The sequence below is a fragment of the Pongo pygmaeus genome, chromosome 7 (assembly GCF_028885625.2).
Source record: "Pongo pygmaeus isolate AG05252 chromosome 7, NHGRI_mPonPyg2-v2.0_pri, whole genome shotgun sequence".
NCBI classification, from domain to species: domain Eukaryota; kingdom Metazoa; phylum Chordata; class Mammalia; order Primates; family Hominidae; genus Pongo; species Pongo pygmaeus.
The window spans coordinates 64,099,491-64,125,753 of NC_072380.2; the positions used below are offsets into that span (position 1 = coordinate 64,099,491).

Consider the following 26,263-nt stretch of genomic DNA (forward strand, 5'->3'; position numbering starts at 1 on the left):
AGCATGGTGATGGTGAGGGTGGTGGTAAGTGGGGAGTGGCGGTGGTGGTGGCAGTAGTAGTGGTGGTGAGGATGGTGATAAAGCAGGTGGTGATGGTGCAGGTGGAGATGCTGGTGGAGATGAGTGGTTCACTATACTGGGAAAGTAGAACATGAGGCATGAGGTTAGCAAAACAGACGCCTACCAAGAACTTAAGAATAGGGAAGACATTGCCTTAACAGGGCAGAAATTATACCCATGTGGAATTAATGGCCTTAATATAACAGATAAAATTCCAATATTGTTACTGATGCAGGGTCTTGACCACAAGTCCAGAAACAAACAAAGCGATGAAAGAATAAAGCAATGAAAGCACAGATTTATTGAAACAGTTTTATTGAAAGTACACTCCACAGAGTGGTGGCAGCCTAGAGCAGACAGCTGAAGAGCACTGGTTACAGAATTTTCTGGGGTTAAAACACCCTCTAGAGGTTTCTCATTGGTTACTTGGTTACACACTATGTAAATGAAGGAGTAGCTCATGACCAGTCTGACTGGTTGCACAAGGCGACCAATCAAAGGCTGAAGGGAAATTACAAAGTTACACATGAAGACTTGGCCCATGACCAGTCTGACTGGTCTGAATGGTTGTGGGAGGGGACCAATCAGAGGTACTTTCTATTTTTCATCTGTGATGCTGTGTAAAGGGAGTAACCTCTGATCCTTTGTTACTTGGATGTGGAGAGGTGGGGTTTTCCTTTTGATTCAGTTCTGGGAAGTCAGCACAAATTGGCCTTAGGTTCCCTGCCTCCAGACCCTATTCGCCTGCTTCAATATGGAATTCACTTTGGGTGGACAAAGTTCTGAGCAGGCATTAGGCCCTCCTGAGAACCCTGAAACCCCACTTTCTGTTTACTCCAAGGCTGGCTCTGTGGTACAATCCACACATCTATTAAAATTAATTTAATCAACTCAAAATAGGAAAGTGTTATGAACAATGTATCCTTCTCTGTCATTTTTGGAAAACATAGCCAGTGATGCCCAGACCTGTGGCACAGACCCTTTAGAGTCCACAACACGGGAGAGAAATGTAGAGCAGAGAATAACGCATGTGCAGCCAGCAACATGATATAGACTCAGTCCTGAACTAGTGTCCTCAAAATGCATTGCAACATGTCCTCAAACTGCACTGACCACTTTCACATAGTCAATCATTTTCTGTTCACTGACCATGTAAAACTGCAGATACGCTCCTCTCTAAAAAACTGTTACTACAAGACAAAATAAAGTCACACTCAAGAGGCAGTAATTTTGCATATTTATGGGAAATGAAAAAAAAAATGCAGGAGGCTGGACACAGTGGTTCAAGCCTTGTAATCCCAGCACTTTGAGAGGCTGAGGCAGGTGAATCACCTGAGGTCAGGATTTTGAGCCCAGCCTGGCCAACATGGTAAAACCTCATCTCTACTGAAAGTACAAAATTAGCCGGTCGTGGTGGCAGGCACTTGTAATCCCAGCCACTCGGGAGGCTGAGGCAGGAGAATTGTTTGAACCCAGGAGGCAGAGGTTGCAGTGAGCTGAGACTGTGCCATTGTACTCCGCCTGGGCGACAAGAGCAGAACTCCATCTCAAAAAACAAAACAAACAAAAAAAAAGACTATGAAACCATTAATAATGTTCTTTATCTAAGGCACACCTCCAAAAACCACACACATGTGCACATGCATCTCTGTCTCCGCTCCAAAACACAAGTCAAAGCCTACTGCCAAGATCATCTAAGTAAAATTCTCATCATGTCTTCGTACTCACATATCTACAGCAACACCCATTAATGTGTGGTGTGTTCTCTACCAGAATGTCCCACAGGCACCATTCCCATCCCCCTGTCTTAATGAAGGGCATCCCAGTCTCTCCTGATGCAGAGGAGCCATCCCAAGTTGTCACACGTGAACCCTATAGCCATTCCCTCAGTAATTTCTGCCAATTCCACCTGCCATGTTTTTCCTTTGTGGGTGTTTGAGTTTTTGGTCTTGCTGTAAATTGCCCTTCCCTACTCCAATCTTTCTTAAAATTAAAAATATATATATCTTCAGAAAAATTTCACAATTTCCCTAATATACTCTTGAGGGAAGTGGAACTGGGGTAGGCTGTAAGCCTCAAAACATACAAAAAAAAGTCTTCAAACTCTTCCTTAGTCCTCCTTCTCCCCAAAAGTGCTTCCCATGAGAGCTGCTCAGACTTCCCGTCCTCTGTTTTCCAATCCATGCCTGAGCAGGCTCTTTCCTGAGTCCCAGCTCAAGAAAGATTTTTTTATCCTAGTAATTCCTGTGCTGTCTGTAAGACAAGAAAATATTCCTCAAAGCTCCCTCTCTTTAAATGGTGTGGGAAGGGAAGTTATAAAACTGCATTTGTATTTCATATTTTAATTATTGTCACAAAATGAACACTGAGGACAACCTAGCACCTGATATTCTGCCTGGGTCCTTTACTATATCATCACCCACAGAGTTTTGTTTGTTTCTCCAACTGGAGTACAAATTCCTTAAGCAAAGAACCTTAGAACACTTGCTAAATGAATGAAAATTTTACCTTTTTCAAAACCAGTCTTCTGTGCTTGGTATTAACTGTTGGCTTTTGAAAATGAACATGCTGATCAAGTGAAGGGGAAAGAAACTACAGAAACACAGCAGACGCAATGATTCAAGACACGAAAGTGGATACGCACCAAGAAGGGAACATTTCCAGAACCATATGGCAAGGAGGCCGGAAAGTCTATTAACGTCAGTCATGGGGGAGGTCTCTCACTGGAAAAATTCTATCAGAGAAAGTTTATAATTATGGATGTCACAGAGTGTCCTGGCTGGGCTGGAGTATGACTTTGACTTCTTTCAACATAGAGACCACCACCATCCGTCCCGTACAACAGCACTTCACTGAGCATCTACTATGTGCCAAGTACTGTTCTAAGGGCAGAGACAGATGTGTGAGCAAAAGACACACAATCCTCTGCTTTGTTCATTGAGCATATAAATAAAGAAGAGAAATCAAACATATTACACTGGAGATTGATAAGTGCTTCGGAAAGCAAAGAAACAAAACTGCAAGTAGGGAGAGCTGTCAGGAGCGGAGTGGGACTTGCCAGCTTAACAGGGTGATCCAGAAAGACATTACTGAGAAGTTAGCATTTCAGTTAGGAAGTGAGGGCCTAAGGGAACCATGAAGATATCTAGGTAAGAGCCCAGGAATCTCATGGGGAGAGCTGGATTGTAGCTTAGGTGCTAGAACCCTCTCTGGTGAATATAAAGCTTCCATGGTTAGAGAGAGGCCAAATTACAGACACTGACTTTCTCGTGGTCCATGAGAAAGAACTTAACATGAGGAAGGGAGGAAACTGACGTGCTTACTGGGATCCAAATACAGAAAACTGTTGAGGGTACTGGTGACTTCATATCTTGCCTGGCCACTGGCCAAACCTGTCCTTGGGGATGAGCATGCCTGGAAAAGCAGTATCCTCCACAAAACTGAAAGTGCTCTCCAACCTAAATATCTAATTTTAGGATTCAAGCAAACTTGGTGGGATAGGCCAAAACATAATTTATCTAAACCTAGAAACTGAACTTATGAAAACTTTTACAGAATTACTAAAAATGATATGTTTATGGAAATTGAAAAGCATGCAAACACACAGAATCTGTATGCCCATATATTTAAACATACAAAAAACAGGCACAAAAATAAATGGTAGACAAAATTTCTCTTTTTTTAAATGAATTTTATTGTATATATTTCAGGTTTACAACGTGATATTATAGGAAACATACAGGTAGTAAAATAGTCACCATAGTGAAGCAGATTAATGTACCTTCATCTCATGTAGTTACTTTTTGTGACAGGAGCAGTTAGAAACTACTTATTTACAAAAATCCCTAATACAATTGTATTTATTATAGTCTTCATGCTATATTAAATCTCTAGACTTTTTCATTCTACATATGACTACTTTATTTTTTTGACCTACGTCTCCCCATTTCCTCCCCCACCCTCACCCCTAGTAACCACTAGTTTATTCTTTCTGTATGTATCTTATATATAAGTGAGATTATATAAATATTTTTCTTTCTGTGTCTGGCTTACTTCACTTAGCATAATGTCCTCCAGCTTTATCTGTGTTGTGGCAAATGGCAGGATCCTTTGTAAGACTGAATAATATTCCATTGGTGTATTAGTCCGTTCTCACACTGCTATGAAGAAATACCCAAGACTGGATAATTTATAAAGAAAAGAAGTTTAATTGACTCACAGTTCCACATGGCTGGGGGAGGCCTCAGGAAATTTGCAATCATGGTAGCAGGGGAAGCAAACACATCCTTTTTCACAAGGCAGCAGGAGAGAAAAGTGCCAAGCAAAGGGGGAAAAGCCCCATAAGAAAACCATCAGATCTCATGAGAATTCACTCACTCATGAGAACAGCATGGGGGAACCACCCCCGTGATCTAATTACCTCCAACAAGGTCCCTCCCCCATCACATGGAGATTACAATTCAGATTACAATTCAAGATGAGATTTGGGTGGGGACACAGAGCCAGACCATATCAACTGGTAAATACATAACACATTTTCTTTATCTATTTGTCCATTAATGAACACTTACGTTGTTTCCATATCGTGGCTATTGTGAATAATGCTGCAATGAATATTTGCATCATTCAAATATTTACAAGATTTTAAGTTCATCTCCTTTGGGTAGATACCCAGAAAGAGGATTTCTGGATCATAAAGTAGTTCTATTTTGAATTTCTTTGGAAACCTCCCTACTGTTTTTCATAATGGCTGTATCAATCTACATTTTCACCAACAGTGTACTATGGTTCCCTTTTCTCCACACCCTTACCAACGTTTATCTCTGTCTTTTTGATAATAATCATCCTAACAGGTATGAAGTGATAACTAACAGAATTGTGGTTTTAGTTTGCATTTCCCTGATGACTAGTAATGTTGCACACCTCTTCATATATATGTTGGCCATTTTTATGTCTTTGGAGAAATGTCTGTTCAGGTCCTTCACTCATTTTTTTTTACATTGGGTTATGTTTTTCTGCTATTGAGCTATGAGAGTTCTTCATAAATTTTGGAAATTAACTCCTTTTCAGATATGTGGTTTGCAAATATTTTTCCTGTTGATTGCTTTCTTTGCTGTGCAGCAACTTTCAGTTTGATCTAGTCCTATTTATTTATTTTTGCTTTTGTGGCCTGAGGTTTTTGGAGTGATATCCAAAAAAATCACAGCCAAGACCAATGTCAAGCAGCTTTTCCCCTATCTTCTCACCTAGGAGTTTTATGGTTTCAGGTCTTACACTTAGGCCTTTTATCAATTTTGAGATTTTTGTGTATGGTATAAAAGTCCAATTTTATTCATTTGCATGTGGAAATACAATTTTTCCAGCACTATTTACTGAAGAGACTATCCTTTAACCATTATGTCCTCTTTATACCCTTGTCAAAAATCAGTTAAGTGTATATGCTTGAATCTATTTCTGGGTACTCTATTCTGTTCCACTGGTCTATAGTTCTGTTTTAACACCAGTACCATACTGTTTTGATTACTGTAGCTTTGTAATATAATTTTAAATCAGGACGTGTGATGGCTCTAATTTTATTTTTCTTAGTATTGCTGTGGCTAGTCAGGCATTTCTGTGGTTTCACACAAATTTTTTTCAATTTCTGTGAATAATAATATTGGAATTTTGACAAGGATTGCATTAAATCTGTAAACTGCTTTAAGTAGCATGGTCATCTTAACAATATTAGTTCTTCCTATACATGGACACATTTATTTGTACCTTCTTCAATTTCTCTTTTTGATGTTTTACAGTTTTCCACATACAAATCTTTCACTGTATTGGATAAATTTATTCCTAAGCATCTCTAAACAATTGAAATGGGATCATTTTCTTGATTTTCTTCCAGCTTGGATGTTATTTGTGTATTGAAATGTAACTGATTTTCTATGTTGATTTTATATCCTACAAATTTACTGAATTCATTTATTAGTTTTAAGAGTTTCTGTGGAATCTACGGGGCTTTCTGTATATAAAATCATGTCATCTGCAAATAGAGATAATTTTCCTTCTCTTTTGTCATTGGATACCTTCTATTTCTTTTCTTGTCTGACTGCTTTTGCTAGTAGTCAGTACTAGGCTGAATGAAGTGGTGAGAATGGGCATTCCTGCCTTGTATCAGATCATAGTGGAAGAGCTTTCAGTTGCTCACCATTGATCATGACATTAGCTGTGGGTTTTTCATAAATGGCCTTTATTATGTTGAGGAACTTTTCTTCTGTGCTTAAACTGTTAAGAGTTTTGATCCTGAAAGATCTGAAAAAATCCTGAACTTTGTCAAATGTTTTGTCTACATCAACTGAGACACAGAATTGAGATGTTAATTGAGAATAATCATGGAGTTATTTTCCTTCATTCTGCTAATGTGATGTATCACATTGATTTGTGTATGTTAACAAAACATGCATGCCAGCAATAAACTTGGTCATGATGTATAATCTTTTTGATGCATTGTTGAATTGGGTTTGCTAATATTTTATTGAGGATTTTGGTATCAACATTCATCAGAGAGATTGGCCTGTAGTTTTCTTTTTCTGTGGTATCTTTGTCTGGCTTAGGTATCAAGGTAATACTGCCCTCATAAAATGTGTTAGGAAGTATTGTCTGTATCTCTATTTTTGGAAGAATAGAAGAAGTATTGGTAATAATTCTTCTTTGAATTCAGCTCTAAAGCCAATTGGTCCTGGGCTTTTTTTGGTTGGAAGATTTTAAATACTTCTTTATTCTCTTGTTGTTATTGGTAAATTCAAGCTATTTCTTCCTGATTCAATCTTGGTAGGTTATATTTTTTCTATAAATTTATTCATCTCCTCTAGGTTATCCCATTTATTGGCATACAATTGTTCAGAATAGTTCCTTATGATCCTTTTTATTTCTGATGAATCTGTTGTAATGTCTCCACTTTCATTAGTGATTTTATTTGTTTGAGTCTTGTCTCTTTTATTTCTTAGTCTAGCTAGAGGACTATTGATTCTGTTTATTTTTTTCAAGGAGCCAATTCTTGGTTTTATGAATTTTATCTATGGTTTTTCTGTTTTTTATTTATTTCTGTTCTGATCTTTATTATTTCTCTCCTGCTAACTTTAGGTTTCAGTTGTTACTCTTTTTTTAGCTCCTTGAGGCATATTGTTAGGCTATTTATTTGGGATCTTTCTTCTTTTTTAATGTAGGCATGTATTGCTATAAACTTGCCTCTTAGTACTATTGTTGTTGCAGTTCATAAGTTTTGGTAGGTTATGTTTCCATTGTCATTTTTCTCCAGATATTTTAAAATTTTCTTTTGACTTCTTCTTTAACCCATTTGTTGCTCAGAAACATGTTTAATCTCCACATATTGGCGAATTTTTCAAGATTCCTCTTGTTATTGATTTCTAGTTTCATACTGTTGTGGTTAGAAAAAAATGCTACATATAATTTCAATCTTCTTGAATTTGTTAACACTTGTTTTGTGGACTGACATAGGGGCTTTCCTGAGGAATGTTCTATGTGCACTAGAGAAGAATGTTTATTCTGCTGCTATTGAAAGTTCCATATATGTCTGTTAGGTCCATTTGGCCTAAAGTAAGCTCAAATCCAGTGTTTCCTTATTAATTTTATGTCTAATTGATCTATCCATTAATGAAAGGGGGGTGTTGAAGTCCCCAGCTATTATTGTATTGCTATCTAGTTCTTCATTCATGTCCATTAATATTTGCTTTATATACTTAGGTATTCCAATGCTGGGTGCATATATATTTCCAATTGTTTTGTCTTCTTAATAGGTTAGCCCTTTTACCATTAAATAATGACCTTCTTTGCTCTTGCAACAGTTTTTAACTTGAAGTCTATTTATCTGCTATAAACATAACCATCTCTGCTCTTTCAGTTACTATTTGCATGGAATATCTTCTTTCATTCCCTTCACTTTCAGGCTGTGTGTGTCCCTAAAGTTACAATGGGTCTCTTGTAGGCAGCATAAAGTTGGATGTTGGGTTTTTATTCATTTAGACACCCTCTGCCTTTTGATTGGAAAGTTTAATCCATTTACATTCAGTTATTATTGATAATAGTTATTATTGATAGGTATTGACTTAACTCTTGCCATTTTGTTAATTGTTTTCTGGTTGTTTTGTAGATTCTTTTTCCTTTCTTCCTCTTTTGTTGTCTGCCTTTGTGATTGGATGATTTTCTGTAGTGCTAAGCTTTGATTCCCTTTTCTTCCTTATTTGTGTATTTGTTATAGTTTTTTGCTTTGTGTAGCATAGGGCTTACATAAAACATCTTATAGTTATAATTGATTATTATAAGATGATAACTACTTATCTTTGATCACATAAAAATACTCTAGACTTTTAACCTCTCCCCTGTCATCCACAAATTATGTTTTTGTTGTCACAATTTACATATTTTTATATCGCATATTTCTTAGCAACTTAATGTAGCCATAGTTATTTTTGACCATTTTGATGTTTAACCTTCATACTAGAGAGTTGAAAGATTTACACACCACCACTATAGTAATTACATATTCTGAATTTGACAATAAATGTACCTCTACTGGCGAGTTTTATATTGTCATATGTTTTCATGATAGTAATCATCATCCTTTTGTTTCTGGTTAAACAATTCCCCTAAATATTTCTTGTAAGGCAGGTCTAGTAGTGATAAATTTCCTTAGCTTTTGCTTCTCTGGCAAAGACTTTATTTCTCCTTTATTTTTGAAAGTCAGCACTACGAAGTGTAATACTCTTGGCTGACAGGTTTTTTTTCTTTCAGCACTTTAAGTATACTGCTCCCTTCTCTTCTGGCTTGCAAGGTTTCTGCTGATAAATCTGCCGATAGTCTAATGGAGATTTCCTGATACGTCATTTGACATTTTTCTCTTGCTGCTTTTTAAATTCTCTCTGTGTCTTTGATTTCTGACATTTTTATTGTAATATGACTAGGTGGGGCCCTCTTTGGGTTGAACCTGTTGGGAGATCATTAAGCTTCATAAATCTGCATGTCCATTTTCTCCCAAGACTTGAGAATTTTTCAGCAACTCATTTGTTAAATAAGTTTTCCATGCCTTTTCCCTTCTTCTCCCTCTAACAACCCCATATTGAAATATTTTGTCACTTAATGAGTGTCTTATAAATCCCATAGGCTTTCCTCACTCTTTTTCCCCCTGACTAGGTTATTTCAAAAGACTTCTTTTCAAGTTCAGAGATTCTTTCTTCTGCTTGATCTAGTCTGCTGTTGAAGCTGTCAATTTTAAAATTTTATTCATTGAGTTATTCAGCTACAAGATTTCTGTTTGGTTATTTTTTATGATAGCTATCTCTTTGTGGACTTTCTCACTCAGATCATGAATTATTTTCCTAATTTTGTTGAATTGTCTATCTGTATTGTCTTGTTTCCTTAAAATTACTAGGTTTAATTCCTTTTTAAGCAATTTCAATTTCTTTGTGGCCAGTTACTAGGGAATTATGGTCTTCCTTCTGTGGTGTCATGTTTCCTTGCTTTTTCATATTTCTTATGTCCCTATGTTGATGCCTGTGCATCCAGTGGAACAGTTGCCTCTTCTAATTTTATAGAGGGCTTTCAAAGGGAAAGACTTTTGCCTGTAGATGAGTCCTAGGGTGTCAGGTCAGCAGAGTACTTGGCTCTGGTTCTGAGTGGGTGCAGTAATGTAGTCTCTGTGCAGCTTCTTCGGCTGTGATTAACATCAGCAATGACTGCAAGTACCTCAGTGTCTTAGGCTGTAGGAGTTTGTGGCAGTGGTGGTGGCATGGTAGTTTGTTAGGGTTCTTGGCAGCAAGGGCATTAGGGGTTCTCCTGTTGTCATTTTCCCCACAGTAGGCACACTTAGCTGAGGGGATCCCTGTTATTATCAGGTGTGACATGGGTCACAGGCAGCCATAGCATCACCGTGTTCAAGAGCACATGTGATTGGAATGGCTGTAGAACTGGGGTCCTGGGATCAGTGTCTTGCTGAACTACTGTGGCACCTGTGATGTGGGCACAGGTTCATTCTCTGAGGCACAGGTGGATGCAGGTCTCCCACCAAGCCAAGGACTGTGACTCTGAGGCATTTCTCAGTAGCTTGGGCCCAGGGTTCAGTGATGTAGCTGTGATTCTAATCCTGGAGATCAGGGCACAGCATTGACATGGCTCCAGGGAAGAAGGGGTGTTCCAGAGGCTCAGTCCCCAGAGAGCAGGCGACAGCTGCAATTCAGGTCTTAGAACCAATAGGGCACAGTGGCAACTCAGGCACCAGAAGTGAGGGTACTGCATAGTGATGACTATGGTCCCAGAGCAGTGGGGTACAGCAGTAGGTCAGTCTCTGTGACGCCAGGTGCAGTGCCAGCAAGGACCCAAGAATAGTGGAGCACAGTTACTGCTTGGGCTCTGGGAAGCAGGTGCCACTTCTGAGGGAGACGTGTGTCTCATCAATTCAGACTCCAGAGGGCTGGCCCAGACCCAGGAAGGTGGGGCACGGCAGCTGTTCAGCCCAGGGGTGGGGCAGCACAGCTCAGCCAAGGCTGTTTCTCTGGGGGCCAGTATACCACATCAGCTCAGCACTACGGGGTGTGGCTGCTCTGCTGGGCTGGGATCCAGAAACCTGAAGAGCAGACTGCCATAAGGGCTTGGATACCAGGGGTGTAACTGCTCCCCTGGACAAAAGTTCCAACTTCCTGGAGGTGGCACATTGGGCTAGTTCAGGCACTGAAGTGCATGGCTGCTCCACTGGGCCTTGGGTCCAAGTAGCTGGGGCTGGGGCACAGTAGCAACCTGGACAGGGGAAATGGAGTGGCTTCTACGTAGCTTGTTCCCAGGGAATAAGGAGTTGCCGTGGCTCAGTTGGGGAATGTTGCACTACCGTGTTTGAGAGCATGGTGCAATGGTGGCTGGGCCTCAGGGATAAATGGACACAGTGGCTACTGGACCCCCAAGCAGGATACACTCTAGCAGTGGCTCTGGTTTCCAGATGGCACAGTGCAGTAGCAGCTTGGCCTACAAGAGGTGAGGCACAATGTGGGCTCCTTCTTTGGAGCAGTGCAGCTATGTGAACTCCAGGCAGCTCCCCAAGCTGAGCTCAGGGACCTTGAGGACTGTAGGATTCTCCAGTGGTGAAGACTGCTGGTGTCCACAATGGTAACAGGGGCTGCTGGGTACCTCCTGCTTACCTTTTCCTGCCAGGAAGGAGTCCTTCCTGCTTCTGAGCTGAATAAGAGAATGGGGTGGCACAGGTGGGGTGGCAAGGGTGTAGCATGATTCCTCCCCTTCTGTGTGAGCCCATACTTAGTGTTTGTGCTCCACTGGATTTCTGCCACTCCTGCTGTACTCCCGCACTCTTCTTCAGCCACTGTGGTCAAAATGTAGTTGTTTATTCATTGTTTATTCATTTTTTGTGGGGATAGTCCAGGAAATGGGTGTTGGGCACTTTTAGTCAGCCATCTTGCTGATATCACTCCTCTCTAACTCTTAATATGATTGTAAGTAACTTAAACATCAACAAAATTAATCATGCCTCAGTAAATTACAAACTATAAAGTAAAAAGAACGGAAACACTGGTGATCAGATACCAGGCTTTTACCTCCTAGCAGATACCAAACCTGGTCACTGATGGAAAGGGCTTCTGGTCTAACATTTGATGTAAATCTTCTAGTGGCTACTACCATTATATCTAAACAGTATAATAGTTTGATTTTTGGTTTGGCTACCAGATAAATCACACTGATTATCAGTTCTGAATAAGATCTATTGTCACCTTGCCATGAACAATGAAGAAATAGTAAACATTTATGACAATCTCATAAAGAATAGTAATGCTGAAAGAAAGTTTTCTAAGCCACCATTAATTAAAAATAAATAAATTTGATTAACCACATTAGAAAAAGATTGGATTAGCTTTCCATTCTTTCTATATAAAATATTATAAGAGCATTGTCAATAAAGAGGTACTCAAAAAAGTATTGAAAATAATATAGGAATAGGCCGGGCACGGTGGCTCACGTCTGTAATCCCAACACTTTAGGGGGCCGAGGTGGGCAGATCACTTGAAGTCAGGAGTTTGAGACCAGCCTGGCCAACATGGAGAAACCCCATCTCTATTAAAATACAAATAATAATAATAATATAGGAATATAAAGACTGTTGATCAATAAAAACAATTAAAAATGAAAACAGTATCTTTAACTTGTTTTGCTTTCAGTATATGTCTGTATGTTTAAATGTGTAATTTCTTACCATTATATTTACTCATTCTAAATAAACATTTGTTCTGGAACCTAAATTTGTATTTATTATTTTGTATTCTTATCTCAAAAAGGGCCCCCACAATTTTATAAGCTTCAGGCTCCCCAAATACGGCTCTGCACCCTGATAATTGTTTGCAGTGTTTTCCAAGTCATTACTATGAATTTGACCTCACACGGTTCTGCAGTCGCAGAAATTTCCTCTCAGGACATTCAGATGCCTCAGGTACATTATAAATTCATCTTCCTGGAGAATGTCTCAGAACATCCTGCCTGTTCCATTCTGCACGAGTTGGCTTCTAGCTCTACAGAGCTATCATCCTCAAAACTCACTCACCCACATTCTGGGATCCCTCACCTCTGTCTGGTAATAGACTCCTGTTTCCTGGATCCCACACTTTCTTCCTTCTTAGTTTAATCCCTCAATTTTGTGGAGCATATCCTCCAGTAGCTCTGGAGATAGGAAACCTGGAAGTTAAAATGTTTAAAATGTTTTTGACTCTTGCATATTTTCAACCATCTTTATTCAGCCTTCACACTTGATTGATAGTTTGGCTGTGTGTAAAAATCCAGGTTAGAACTAAGTTCCACTGTTTCTGTGACATAGTCCAAAATCATCATATTTTGTGATTTTTCTCTTTAACTCTCTCTTTCTCTAAGCTTAAAGATTCCTTTTTTTGTCCTCAAAGTTCTACAGTTTCAGAACTACAGGTGTGCTAACTGTATGTGCTTTCATTCTTCTTGTAGACAAACCCTATAAGAATAGAAACTTGAGGATCTCACTTTCCTGGAACTATCTTGAATTGCTTTGTTGATTATTTCTTCCCCTTAGTGTCAAATTTTCCTACTTTTTTCCTCCTATATTTCAACTTTATACATTTCCTCCATTTGGAAAGAAGTTTCCTCAACTTCACCTCCTAATGCTTCTATGGAATTTGTATTTTGCCATCATTTTATAAACTTTTTAAAATTATTTTTTATTTCCAAGAGTTTTTTGTTGCTGTTTTCCAAGTACCCTGTTTCACGATTACATCACTTTGGGGACATTAATATGAGTTGTGGGTTTTTTCTTTGTCTTTATCATTTCCATTTCCTCCAAGCTGCTTTGCTCTGTTTGCCAGTTTTGCTTGCTCCTCATTTCTCTGGTACTCCTTAGTTGGCCTCTAACATTTAAGGGTGACACATTGGTGGGCTGATGGGGTTCTGGGTATGGGAGTGGGCTTGTTGACTGGGAGCTGGACTGGCAGGTGGTCTTCCACTGTCAACATCTCCAGGAGCTTTCTTCTTGGGTCCAAATCCCGGGAGGGGAACTTTTGGATGGTAAAGACCTGGCTGCTATTATTGCAGGAGGCTGGTAGGGGGAGAGAATGAGGATTGGAATCTCAACCTCCAGAATGCAAATATTCACTCAATCCACTTAATTTCTGGGTGTGTACACTCAGGTGTGGGAGAAACCTTCTTGTATTACCAATTTCAAAAAATAAACCTGTGTCATCAGCCTCAGTGAGGGTGGCTGGTCTCCTTCACTATGTGAGGGAGGGAGTATTGGCGATATCCCTCTATTTCTATGGAGCTCAAATCAGGCTCCTTTATGTCAACTGCGTGACTTCACTTTCCACTTCTAAAATTACCAAGTACTCCCAATTTCTTAGCCACTGGGGGATTTTGCCCTATAAATTAGGTTGGCTGTCAACTTTACATCTATTGTCTTTAGATTTTGAGGGGCCTGCTAGGTCATTTACTTCTCGTTCATCTATATCCTGGCTTCCAAAATTTTTAAAATTATCTTTATTATTTCTGTGGGGATTTGGGAAAAAGCAAAAGTAGATGTATATATTCAATCTACCATCTTTGCCCAGAGATCCTCCAGATGGATTTCAGAGATATAACATCTCCTACATGTTTCATTCCATTTTGCTTCTTTTGCGTTTCCTTCCCATCGTATTTTATTCTTTCTTTTCTGTTCTTGTTTTGGTAATGCTTTCTTTGGTCTCCATGACATTTCCTTTCTTGTGTGCTTATTTAATCTGTACTGCTTTTCAACTTCTTTTGTCTTTTTGAGATAGTTTGGATAAATTCTCCTTTATTTACCACATGCCCCACCATTTCTGACACCCATTTATCTGCTCCTTGGAACTCAGGTTGGGGAGTTGGTTATTTTCTCTTCCCCTACTCTTGTTCTACTTGACTATATGGGAAGGAGTCAGAAGGCGCTTCCCCTTGGGTTTGGATACTTATGGTTGGTGGACTAGGATTCTTCACTTTAAGATCCTGCATCAGTGCTCTGGCTAAATACCTAGAGGCACATTGGATCCTTACCACAATTCAGTGGAGCCACAGACACACAATCTGCTCCAGGCTTTCCCTTACCCTGTTTTGGGTTTTCTCCCCAGGGATCATATAGTTCCCTTCATCATGGGTGGGGAAAAGACAGGAAAACCAACCGGTTGAGGTCCTGAGCTGCTCTACAGCAAGGTAGAAGAACTTCCCCTGGGGTCTTCCCCGCCTTCATCTCTTGGGCCTCTGCCACCTAAAGAATTGTGTCTTGCTTTCTCTTTCATTTTCCATCCTGCTAAATCTCTGCTATTTGCTAAGATAAAAATTAGCTTTGATGATTCTAACCTTCCTACCTCCTCTTGTTCTCCATTTTTTCAGCCCAGGAAAAACACCCAAGTTCCGTGTTCAGGGATCTTCTCCTTCTTTCCTTTGAAATTTGTGTATCCTTCCAGTCTTCTCTCCAAGCTGGACCATGGTGGTAAAGCTTTTCAAGTTTTCATCCACTCACCTCACCTCGCTCAAATGTCAGGGTGAGGTAAAGTCTTGTCTCTTTCCTTAGTCTCTACTTTCATAGTTTACAAATCATGGCACAATATTACAATGATTTTTTCTGATTTTTAAAAAATTCTGTTTTGCACTTTTAAAACTTCACTCTATTATCTTACTTTGGACATCACCAATGCTATTTAAGGATTAATTTTTAACATTTTCTTTCTGAAAATGTTGCCAACTTATTTCTTCAGTTTCCTCACATACAAAATGTGGATATAATAATGTCTACCTAGTGGATATGTTGTGAAAATCCAATGAAATAAGTATTGTGAGGCATTTTGTATGTCCTAGATTAATAATAAAACCACACAAGACTACAGGCTAGAAACTAGAGATACTGTGTCTCTCTAGACTAATAAGTAAATCACTCAATAAAGAAGCCAACAAAGATAGGTAATACCATTTGACAACTATCATAATAATAACTGATTCAGGAAAGGATCAACAGCAGATATTAAAACCAATGAGATAAAAACCAAAATATTTACATATCCCCAAAATATCTTTTTACAAGGTAAAATACTTACAAAAGGAAAAAGAGTAACTTTGCTATGATTGATACTTACAAAAGGAAAAATAGTAGCTTTGCTATGATGAAGTCCAGCAGATATCACCTTACCAAATTAACTGGTAATGTGGAAAATCAATCTGTGTGCTTCCTGACATCACGCATCACAGACTACAAAGAACATAATATTACTTCTATGGAATTCCTGCCAAAATGAATAACTTGAATCAAATCATGAGGAAACATCAGAAAAACCCAAACAGGAAAAATTTACAAGGTAGCTGGCCTCTCTGTCTACAAATGTCAGGATCATGAGAGATAAAGACTTAGAAAATATTCCTGATTAAAAGAGACTAAAGAGGCATGACAATTAAATACAATGCATGGGCCTGGATTGAATCCTGGACCACAGTTGTTTTGCTTTGTTGGTCTTTACTGTGATGAACATTACTGTGTTAATTGGTAAAATTTGAATAAAGTGTATAGGTTATATTACTGTTAATTTCATGACCTTGAACTTGTCTGGCGTGTATGCAAGATTATGTTCACGTATTTAGGAACATATACTGAGATGTGTCGCAGTAAAGGGGAATCACGTGTACAACTTATCACAGATATTTCATCATGAAAAATATAAACATACATATGTATTCACATACACACATACATACACACAGAAATAGAGATAGATGATAGGAAGCAAATGTCCTCAAAGGTGAACAACTGGGAAATCTGGGTGATTCAGGAATTATTTATGCTACAACTTTTGTACTTACAGCTTTTTCTAAGTTTGAAATTGTTTCAAAATAAAAAAGTTTGAAATATCAGTACTAAGGCATAAACGCCTTTGAGACAGCTCTGTTTCTGAAGCAGCAATGAGGAAAGCTGTGGTCCAGGATTTAAATCCTAACGTCAACACTTAGGGGTCTTATGATCTTAAATTTTTGTCCTTACTTCTCTGAAAATCTCAGTTCCATCATCTGTAGAATGAAGGTAACAGGAACAACCTCTAAGGGCTTTTGAGAGAATTAAGTGAGACAGCACATTCAAAGCACTGAGACCCATCCTGCACAGAGAAGTGCTCAGGTATTTGTTGGGAGACTGAATGACAAGCACTGCCGAGACAGAAGGATTTGGGGCAGAGGGGCGTTTCCAGGCCCAGGAGCACATGTTCACATCACTCCTTCCCCAGTCTCACAATAGACCTAAGATTTAAGAGATAGAGGGCAGGCCATGTGACGGATAAAGAAGGAAGGAGGAAAAGAAGGCCAAACTAGATGTAACGCAAAGACCCAGCACTGTTTTCAGGAACTAACCTCAGCAGAAGGTGCAAAGCGGAGGTGTGGGGACATGGCCAGCAAGTCCCTCCTTCCCTCACTGCCCCCTGAGCATTCTGAGAAATTTAAAACTAACTCATCATTTGATATTTCTACCACTTCCCCATCTTTTCTCTCAAGCTGTAAGTATCAACTTACCTGAATTTTAACCTACGCTTTAGAAAAACAAAACCTCCAAAATTCTAGTGGGGGTTTAATGCTGACTGTTTTTCTATAAGATAAACAGTAAAAATATCTTTTTTAAAAAAATTGTTTTTTCCAGATTCTTCCAAGTACTCGAAACAACGTGCAGCCCATAACTTTAAGTTACCTTGTCCAGACCCACTTACTATTTTAACCAGTCGATATGTTATCGCCTCAGAACTGTAATTATGTTTATGCCTTTTGAACAAGCTGATGAAAAGAAACATTTGCTTAAGGTTCCCATCAATGAATGCAGAGCTTAGACTAGTCTTTAGCTTATACAAACGTTATGCTTATTAGTTCAGAATATTCATTCAGTTATTGAAACGTGATGACAAAACTGTACAGTGAAAGACTGATTCTCTATTATACATATTAGCATTGCACAGAAATCCTTTGGCTCAGGAATAACTCTCCGAGACTTGGGATTCATATATCTCTTTGAATTTTTAAAACGGTGATTTAGGTATCAAAACTATAACATCAATGCTCTGAATACACAGATTATAAATTATCAAAATAAGTCCATTCTGATTAAGAACTCTCCAGCTGGATTTCAGCTTAAGAAATTCTAAAACTGCCTATGCGCAGTCCAGTCCACGCCAACAACCACAGCATCCCTTTTAATTAAAAGCCAGTGAGATGACTCATGCCACCTGTTTCATTGATCCTGCTATATTCCTATTTTGGTCAGAGTTCTCTTTTGAGGATTAAAACTTTTATGAAAACAAATAGCAAATATTTATTCAAATTGATTACTATTGTTTCACATCCTGACAACTACATTTCCTACTATAAAATTATATTTATCTATATTAATTTTAATAACCCAAGGATTATTCAAAGTGACAATCACAGTGGTAAAAGTAGCTGTTGGAAGGGCTAGTAGCTAAAGCAACTATCATATACTTTCACATATCAATGGAAATAGCCTTCCTAAAATTTGTTATAGACCCACAAAAGTAGATTCTTAAAAATCTGCCTACTTAGACGCATTTCAATGGAATGTTTACATGTCAGTAATTATATTGAACAGAATGAAATATAACAAATCCAAGGAGAAAGGAATGGTGAGGGGTGGCAGAAGGGGTGGTCATCATGCTTTTATGACTGGATCCAGATGACACATCATTAATTGTTGAAGCTCTCTAGACTTTGAGTTTGACGTGGAGTTGATAGGGAGACTTCTGCAGAAGCCCTGTACTCAGACAGCAATCTGCTCCCACTTACAGAGCTCCATGAGTGGGATTTGCAGGCTGTCCATATTATATTGCCTTATTTGCCATCATTTTAGTCACTAGTCAATTAGCTGTGAAGACAAGAGTCAAAATAAAGGGGAAAAAAGGTGATGGTCTAACTGCACTGTCTGCCTAGATGAGGTGAAATCTTTTCTTTTAAACGCAACACAGAATGTAATTAATGTTAAGCAGAGGAAACTTTCACAAACAACAGGACCAGAGATTCCAATTACTCCCTCCTCTGTTCTTCAGGAACTTCTTGGGAGGTAATTATAAAACTCTTCCTCTAAGTAAAATGCAACAAGACTCTAACCATTGCTTCCCAGTGGGTTATGTGAGAAACAAGAAGCACAGAATGATTCTCACAGGTCAGCACGTGTGTGAGTCAGCTGTAGTCCTGAGGCATCTCTCAGAGATTTGGGGGCAGTCACTCCCTGGCGGGCCAGCGGTCTGGCATTGAAGGAGTCCTTGGGGCCACCTAGGGTAAGAGTTTGGGGCCCTAGGAACTGTGAGGAAGAGTTAAACAGAACCCAGAACACATGATGTGGGTTGTGGCCTTCCCCCTAAATACAAATGAGAGCTTGACAAAGGGAACCTGCAGGCAGCCAGTTGAGGTCTTAACATCCAAGTGGATCCTTTTGTGAAATCCATTCCTCTCTTCACCAAATCATTCACATTAGCCGTTACATGAAGTCTTTGGTGTTTTTCCTTTTGCTACACACATTACTCACACAGGGAAGGGAAGTGAGCTGAGAGTTCAAGGGCACTTTTGACTAGAACCAGATGAATTGTTGCAGTTGCCTGGGAAACCTTTGAAAACAACCATACTTGATATGTCAAAGATCTGAAGTTAACAGGAGCCAAAGTCATCTAGAAGGTAAATCCAAGAAAGCTAATGGCATAAGAGGGACACTTGGCTTGTAAAAGTAGTTCCAATTTGTTATGCGTTCGTGAACTTTTGAAAAGAGGAAAGGATTTTATCAACCTAATTAGCCTATAAGAATGATCATCTTAAATGCTAACTTTCAGATTACAGAATAAAATTTAGTGAAAAGACATTTAGATCCCCTAAACATTTATGCATAGATGATGAAACTAGAGTTTTATAATAACCCTAAAACAAAATATAACATATCTCCATAGATTTGTCCCCTCACGTTCTTTGGAATTCTGTTCCAGTCTAGTAGGTTTTTCTTTCCAGATTTCAAGTGTAAAATGTATGTCCAATGTAGAGTATCAGGTGTTTTATTAAAAAACAAAAAATATTTTCTGTGGTAATTCTGAGAAGAAAAAAATTAACAAGTAAAACAATATGATATCATTTTGCATCAAGGAAATATGGATTTAATGGGAAACTTCCTTAAGCTGCATTTTGCTTCAAACGCTGTGTTGCGTAGGGAATCTTCCACGAATCTGAATTTGTGATTTTTTTCAATATTTTTATCAAAAAAACACCCCAAAAAGCTGCATAATGAAAATTTGTGCACATGACTAATACTAGACTTCACATAGTCTTTTATAATAAAATAAATCAAAAGGAAATTTGAAGTGAAAACATCTCTGACAGGGAAGTAAAATTTTGTCCCTTGCAACTCAATCCTTCCATGTTGAGGGACCCATTTCGAGATTAGCATTTTTGGGGAGTTTTATTATTATTTTAGAGATCTATGGTTTTGGTGGAGGACGCTGTCCAAAAACGGCTACTTTCAGGCAGAGATTTTCACTTTGGGTTTCAAGAGACATCTGTTTGGAAACTCCTCGGAGAGTTCATTGCTCTGCGCTGCCCTCTTCTGGTAAGCCTGTGTAAATGGTTTCTGGAAAACAGTCCAGTGCCGCCATCGTTTCCATCCTCCTACATTTCCACCCCAATTCATCAATACATTGCTCAAGGGCCTGGATTTCCTATGTGGTGATGTACAGAGCTGAATTATAATTCAAATAGTTTAAAGGTATAATCAAAGCAAAGTTTTTTTTTAATTTGGAATTTTTTATTTTTATTTTTATTTCGTGTTGGAAATAAAGGTTTTCCCAGATAACTTGCAAAGTCGCAAACTAAGGACGCTGTCTCACCTAAAAAGTTTGGTTACAAAGTCAGTAAGAAAAATGATGTTATTTTTGAATAACATCAAAATAATTTAATGTAGGACTATGAATAATTTAATGTAGGACCATGTTGCTAGGAATGTCATTTTTATCTTGACCACATGAACATGGCTTACAAGAGAATCACTACTTTGGCATAAATTATTTAGGTTGATCTGAAGGGACCATTCCTGCTAATTTGACAGCAATTTATCTTAAATAGTTAGAAAGATCAAGGCTCCAAGTTGTGTGCAATAAATGTATTCACCAATTGCCGGAAAATCAGAAGCTCTTCCTGACTGGAACACCACTGTGAGCCTCGCTGTCTGCTCTCCTCCAGTTACAAGTGCTTTCCTTAACCCACAGTCAGGAGACAGAAAACTGCACAGCCCTGAGAATCAACAGCTAATTTCTATGTGAACTGGAAGAACAATCTTGTCATAGTGCTAACGTTATGTGTATATATTGTACCAACAAATAAAAGTGGTTATTATGCTTTGCTCAAGAAACTCATCTACAATCCCAAGTACTGCGTAGTGACCAACGCAGTATTTGTCCTTCTGAGCCTCCTTCAAAATACCCATTCAAAAGTCCAAAATAATGTTCATTTTCAGTGACCTAAATTAGCTAGAGATTTTTAAAAATCTTATGGCTCAAAGAAAGAACCACGAAGTTTGATTCCTCAGTGCCTGTATTCCAGTAAACAGACATATAGCATGAATATGTTGCAGGTCTCCTATAGCGACAAACAAATGGTTCAAGCATTCAACGTGTCTTCATATTTGATGCTTATTATGTGAAAGCAACAGATGTACTTCTCATCTGAGCACAGAAAAAGTGATGTTTTTAAAAATCCTAAATAGAAAGTGAGTCAGTCCCAGTGCAAATATAAATCTAAAAGAAATTCCATACTGTACAAGTAACATTTGCAGTATTAAATACATTGACTTTTTTGCAGAACTGTCTGCCGAGTATCATACTCAGTCAGATCCCCTCAACCTGGTGAACACGTCTTCGACTGCTCCACAGCCGGCATTAGAAACAACTCAGGTGGCCACTGATGGTCATGGTGGACACAGGGCTGCCATGCCCATGCCCACGAGAGGGAGGGGCAAAAGGTGAGTCCTCCTAACTTCTCCTTGCGCATCTTGCGCCAGTGATATGTGTTTTCTCTCAAAGTTCAACCCAGTGCGACGTAACAAAATAACCTAAATGTACATTTTACAATATTTTTTCTTACCTTTACCTGGCGAACGTCTACAGGTGTGTCGAAAGTTATCTTTTCCTGGATGTGTTCCAAAATGCTCTTATGCTATTTCTCTTAGGATTTCTCCACGCTGCCCCATTCAGAAATTTTATTATTTTCTAAAGAAGAAAAAAAATATGATGTGAAAATTATCATAAGAAAACCATTGATTTTCAATCAAAGCTATACAAATGCCAAGCCAATGTGAATAGCACCTTCCACAACTCTGCCAGGCACTGGTTTTTGTGTGGGATGATGCCAGCTTCTCTCTTCATGTGGCTTTATTAAAAGCCATGGTTTCCGAGATGTAAAACACCCACAGTTACCTCAATCATTTTTCTCTCCTTACCTCTAGTATTCCCGTGAGGTCACATTCAGTTAAAAACATCCTGCCCTTCTCCCTACAAAAAGGTTCCATAGAATCAGAACGCAGAGGCGCTGCAACTTGCTAACTTTGCTCTGTGTTATTTACCAACCGCACAAAGAAAATGCTGTCTATTCAGAACTCATTTCAAAACTCTTTTCACTGAGAGTGAGCGAACAAGCGGGCTCATGTCCCGAGCCCAGTCACATCTCCAGCGGTCCGGTGATGGCCGTGGGGCTGGCGCCGAGTGGCACGGCCTCCACAGTGGCCCACAAGGGTCTGTTGTCCACGCCGCGTGGACCGTGCAGGCCGGTGGGAGTCAAGAAAGGGGGAGGGGCAGGGGATCTTCCACTTTCTCACCCCGAGTTTCTTTGCTTGCTTGCCCCGAATATCTGTCAAGAGGCAGCCCTCTCCCCTCAAGGCCCCTTCATCCTGAACATGCATGATGCCCCTGCAGTGACAAATACAGAATCTTCTCAGTGGGCCTGGATTCGAGGCCCGAGCTAATCACTGGGTTGCTGTGGGTGGGTAGGTTACTTAAACCACCTGGAAATCAGTTTCTCTTTGTGTTATGGTGATTGTACCTGGCTCACTGGATTTGAGGAGTAACCAGATTTTAGGACAGACTCTTTCTCTCTCCGTCCTACTCAGATCCCAGTAGGAAACTTACCCTCCCCCTGCGCCACGGAGTGCAGAGGAAACAGCCCAAGGACTTCTTTAACGACCCTGGATCCCTCAGCCAGATCACGGATAAGGAAAAAGCTTAGATTAGAAACAGGTCGTGAAGGGACCTCCTTGGCCTCCTGGCCCACGTCCTCAAGCCCTATGGAATGGGACCTTCAAGGCTTGTTCCCGCAGTTGGGAGATGGCAGCCAGCCACACAAACACAAGCAGACCATGCAGCAGAGTCTGTCCCAGAATCTGCCTAAGATGGCAGAGGAGTTGGTAAACAGCTCTGGGGGCAGAGCCAGAGAGTATGGACGGATGCATGCAGCACAGACTGCACCTGCCGAGCGCAGGTGGGGATGGAGGACGTGGGGGAGCAAGAGTTCTGAGGACCAGTTGTATGTCCTGGGTCAGCAGGAGAAATCCTGTCCAACATGTGCAACAGGGATCCTTAGAGGTGGGAGGAGACCAGGGCAAGAAGGGGATGAAGGTTATCCACTGGACAGCCAGGGCTGAGGAAGGTAGGGTCCACTGACGACCTGAAGGAAGGGAGATGCACCCACTAGGAATGAGGGAGCTGCAAGAATAAGGGAGCTACCGGGGGCTTCCAAAGCCTCACTGCTCCAGAGAGTCCATCACAGAGAGTTGACCCAAACCATCTGCCAGACCAGAAAATAGGACACCAGCCAGCCAGGTTAGAAGGGGCTGGAGTTCCTACCTCTCCTTCCTGCATGCACCCAACACTCGCCCTGCTACAACCCAGTTGCGGTGAGATGGCCTGGGAGCAGGAGCCGGGAGAGAGCAAGCCTCCTCAGCCTCCCCTCCCTACTGCAGACACACAGGCAGGCCATGCGGAGGGGGTGTAGCTAGGCCAAGGTCAGTTTTTGATTATTGCATGGAACGAGACACTGTAAGTGCTGAAATGAAACTGTGTATATGATTCCAGTTGACCAGAAGACTTTTTGAATTATGTGAGAATGAGCAGAAGAGCCATGGGGCCTGCCAGAGTTTTCATCCAGGGGTCATGGACATTGGTCCCACTGAATAAAGTTTACAAGAACAACAGGAACAAAATTATGTTGTATTTTGGCTCTGTTGTGTTGTGTTTTTTTAACGTATCAATTACTTGAGCTACACATGATAAACTCTTCTGCTAGACTAGAAGCTGCAGGAAAAGAGAGACCCTACAATTTACGTTCCTTGAGGTTTCCCTAGAGTCAAGCACCTGGCCCATGGTAGCCAGCTAGCTGTCCTGCCTGTTCTTATTTGATTGTTTTATTTTAAGCCATGCCTGTCTTTCTAGAGAAATCTAGATCAGTATAGTTTCTCTCTAACTTCTTGATTGCCTCTAAAACATGCTTAATACTACATTAGTTTTTCTTTATGTACTTCTCCAAAGGCAATCTCTCTCTGCCCTTATGTCTTTCAGAGAACCTTATATATCTATAACATTATACCTCATACAGAAGGCACAAGCTGAGTCTTATGCAAGGTTTAATGATTGGTAATCAAAAGAAGACTAATCAAAGAGCACCTTAGCAAGCTTACTGGAGAAGCTCAAGGCACACCGCAAAATTCATCAGCATTTTTTCTTGTGAGTTTCCCTTTGTGGATCAACACTGATCTTTTTTCCAGAAAAAGAAAAAAAGACACCAGGACCTTTTGCAACCTTCCCATTCCTTTTACACCCTAACCTGTCCCACATGCCAAAGAATTTCCAAGAAGGGCTTCACTAGCTACTTCTCTACTCTGGGTTGCAGATAAGTTCAAGTATTTTGAATGGCACAGAAGCGATTTCTCTTTGGCCGAAAGAGAAACTCAGGGGAATGAAAAAAATTAAAGGCAAGCCTACTTGTGAGCTTCCCAAACTGAGCAAGTTTGGGTGCAGCATATGTAGTCTCAGTTTTGGAAACCACAATATGCCATTCATCCCTAACTAGATGACGGGACAGAAATGTTGTTGCTGAACCAACCAAGGGAAATATGCTTGCTGATTACCCAAAACAAACTTGCAAAATTCAACTTCTAGTGCTCCAAATTTTCAGATGGGAGAATTTTTCTTATATATAATTTTGAATTATTTTTTTCACTTGCTAAGTGAACATGAAGTAACTGGGGGGCACATTTGAAAAGATGAGGTTCTTACCTGACAAAATATGAATCAAGAACAAAACAATTGTAGGTTAAGAAAATTCCAGAATAGCTAAGCAGAGTCCCTTCCTCAAGATGAGAATGGGTATGTGTGGAGAAAGAATAGGTGTTGTCAAAGATGCTGACATTAAAACACAGACCTTTGGGGCATGTGATTTGGTTCAGCCAATGAAATACAAACTATTGCTGCCTTTTGTTACTGAAAACCTTTCATCCATTCATCAAGGAGGCCCATTCACACCACCTGCCTCCTGGGGCTGTAATGTAGTCTTTTCTCCTGAGAGCTGATGTTGAGGCCCAGGACTAGGTAAGGTTGACAAAGAAAGCCAGGAATTTCCACTGGGGCCACGCCAGGGGCACTGCCTTGGGAGGCACAATTACGGGGTCTTCCTCCTGAGGAAAGCCTCTTGACTCAGCTAATTCTTTCTACTTCCCCATCTCTCTCCTCATTTAGAAAAAAAAAAAAAGCCAAAATAGAGCTCCTTTGGTCTGCCCAAATACAAATCCTACTTATTTGTCCATCAATTATCTCTGGACCTCCCAAAGCACGTCAACAAAGCATTTTATCTACAGGTACCTATTGTTTAGGTCTATAGCCTTTGGAGAAGTTGAATTTGCAGTAATCCGTCTATACACAAATACTCATCAGTCAATAAGAAGCTATTACTACAAGCAATGGCGGAATATTCCAGGAAGATGGCAGAATCTAGACAACGTTCCACAAAATGTGCTGTGCGATACTGAATTTCTGGCTGCTTCAAAGTGTTTATCACTTGCTAAAACGGCCATTTTATTAAGTACTCATTTTTTTAAATATCATTAAAACAGTCATATAGTTGTCTTCTATTCAGAAATGACTGCTGCCTAGGATTTGGGGTTTGTTGTTTATTTTGTTTTGGGCTTTTTTCCCCTGGAATACTAAATTTATTGGAATCAGAGAATGAACACCAAAGGTTGACCTAACATTTATCCTCAAATTGTGGCTCCTGGAGGAGTTAATATGACAAGACGATAACCTAATAACTATTGGAAAGGACATCATTTTCTCTAAAGAACTGCACCCAAGCAAAATAGGTAATGATTACTCATGCTCGGATTCCATAGCTTTAATTATCAGCTTTCTGAAGATGCCTTTTGGAGTCTGCAGGCAGCACTGGCAAAGATGAAAAGAAAAAGAAAACGTTTTGCTGGCAACTTACAAAGTACAACTAGCACTCCCATCTCCACCGCGCGGCAAAATGCACAGCCTCGGCAGGTCACGCCGGATCAGAGCTACAGAATAGGTGTGAGAAGTTGGCCGGGCCGCAGTGGCCACGTGTCTCCAGCACTGTGAACCTAGGA

At 39.9% G+C, this 26,263-nt stretch overlaps 1 protein-coding gene and 1 long non-coding RNA gene across 3 annotated transcripts in view; both read right to left on the reverse strand.

Moving 5' to 3' along the window:
• ST18 (ST18 C2H2C-type zinc finger transcription factor) overlaps positions 1–21,768 on the reverse strand; it is a 304,120-nt gene extending 282,352 nt beyond the window's left edge. Inside the window, exon 1 of the mRNA XM_063668773.1 lies at positions 21,736–21,768. The gene's annotated coding sequence lies outside the window, so the exon portion shown is untranslated. The remainder of the gene's footprint in view (positions 1–21,735) is intronic.
• LOC129042770 (uncharacterized) overlaps positions 1–22,288 on the reverse strand; it is a 185,000-nt gene extending 162,712 nt beyond the window's left edge. The window contains exons 1-2 of one of the 2 annotated variants that reach the window (XR_008504200.2): positions 22,091–22,288; positions 21,736–21,860 (exon numbers count right to left, since the gene is read on the reverse strand). This is a non-coding gene — a long non-coding RNA (uncharacterized LOC129042770). The remainder of the gene's footprint in view (positions 1–21,735; positions 21,861–22,090) is intronic. The other variant, XR_008504199.2, reaches the window with a different exon arrangement.
• Positions 22,289–26,263: the final 3,975 nt, after the last annotated feature.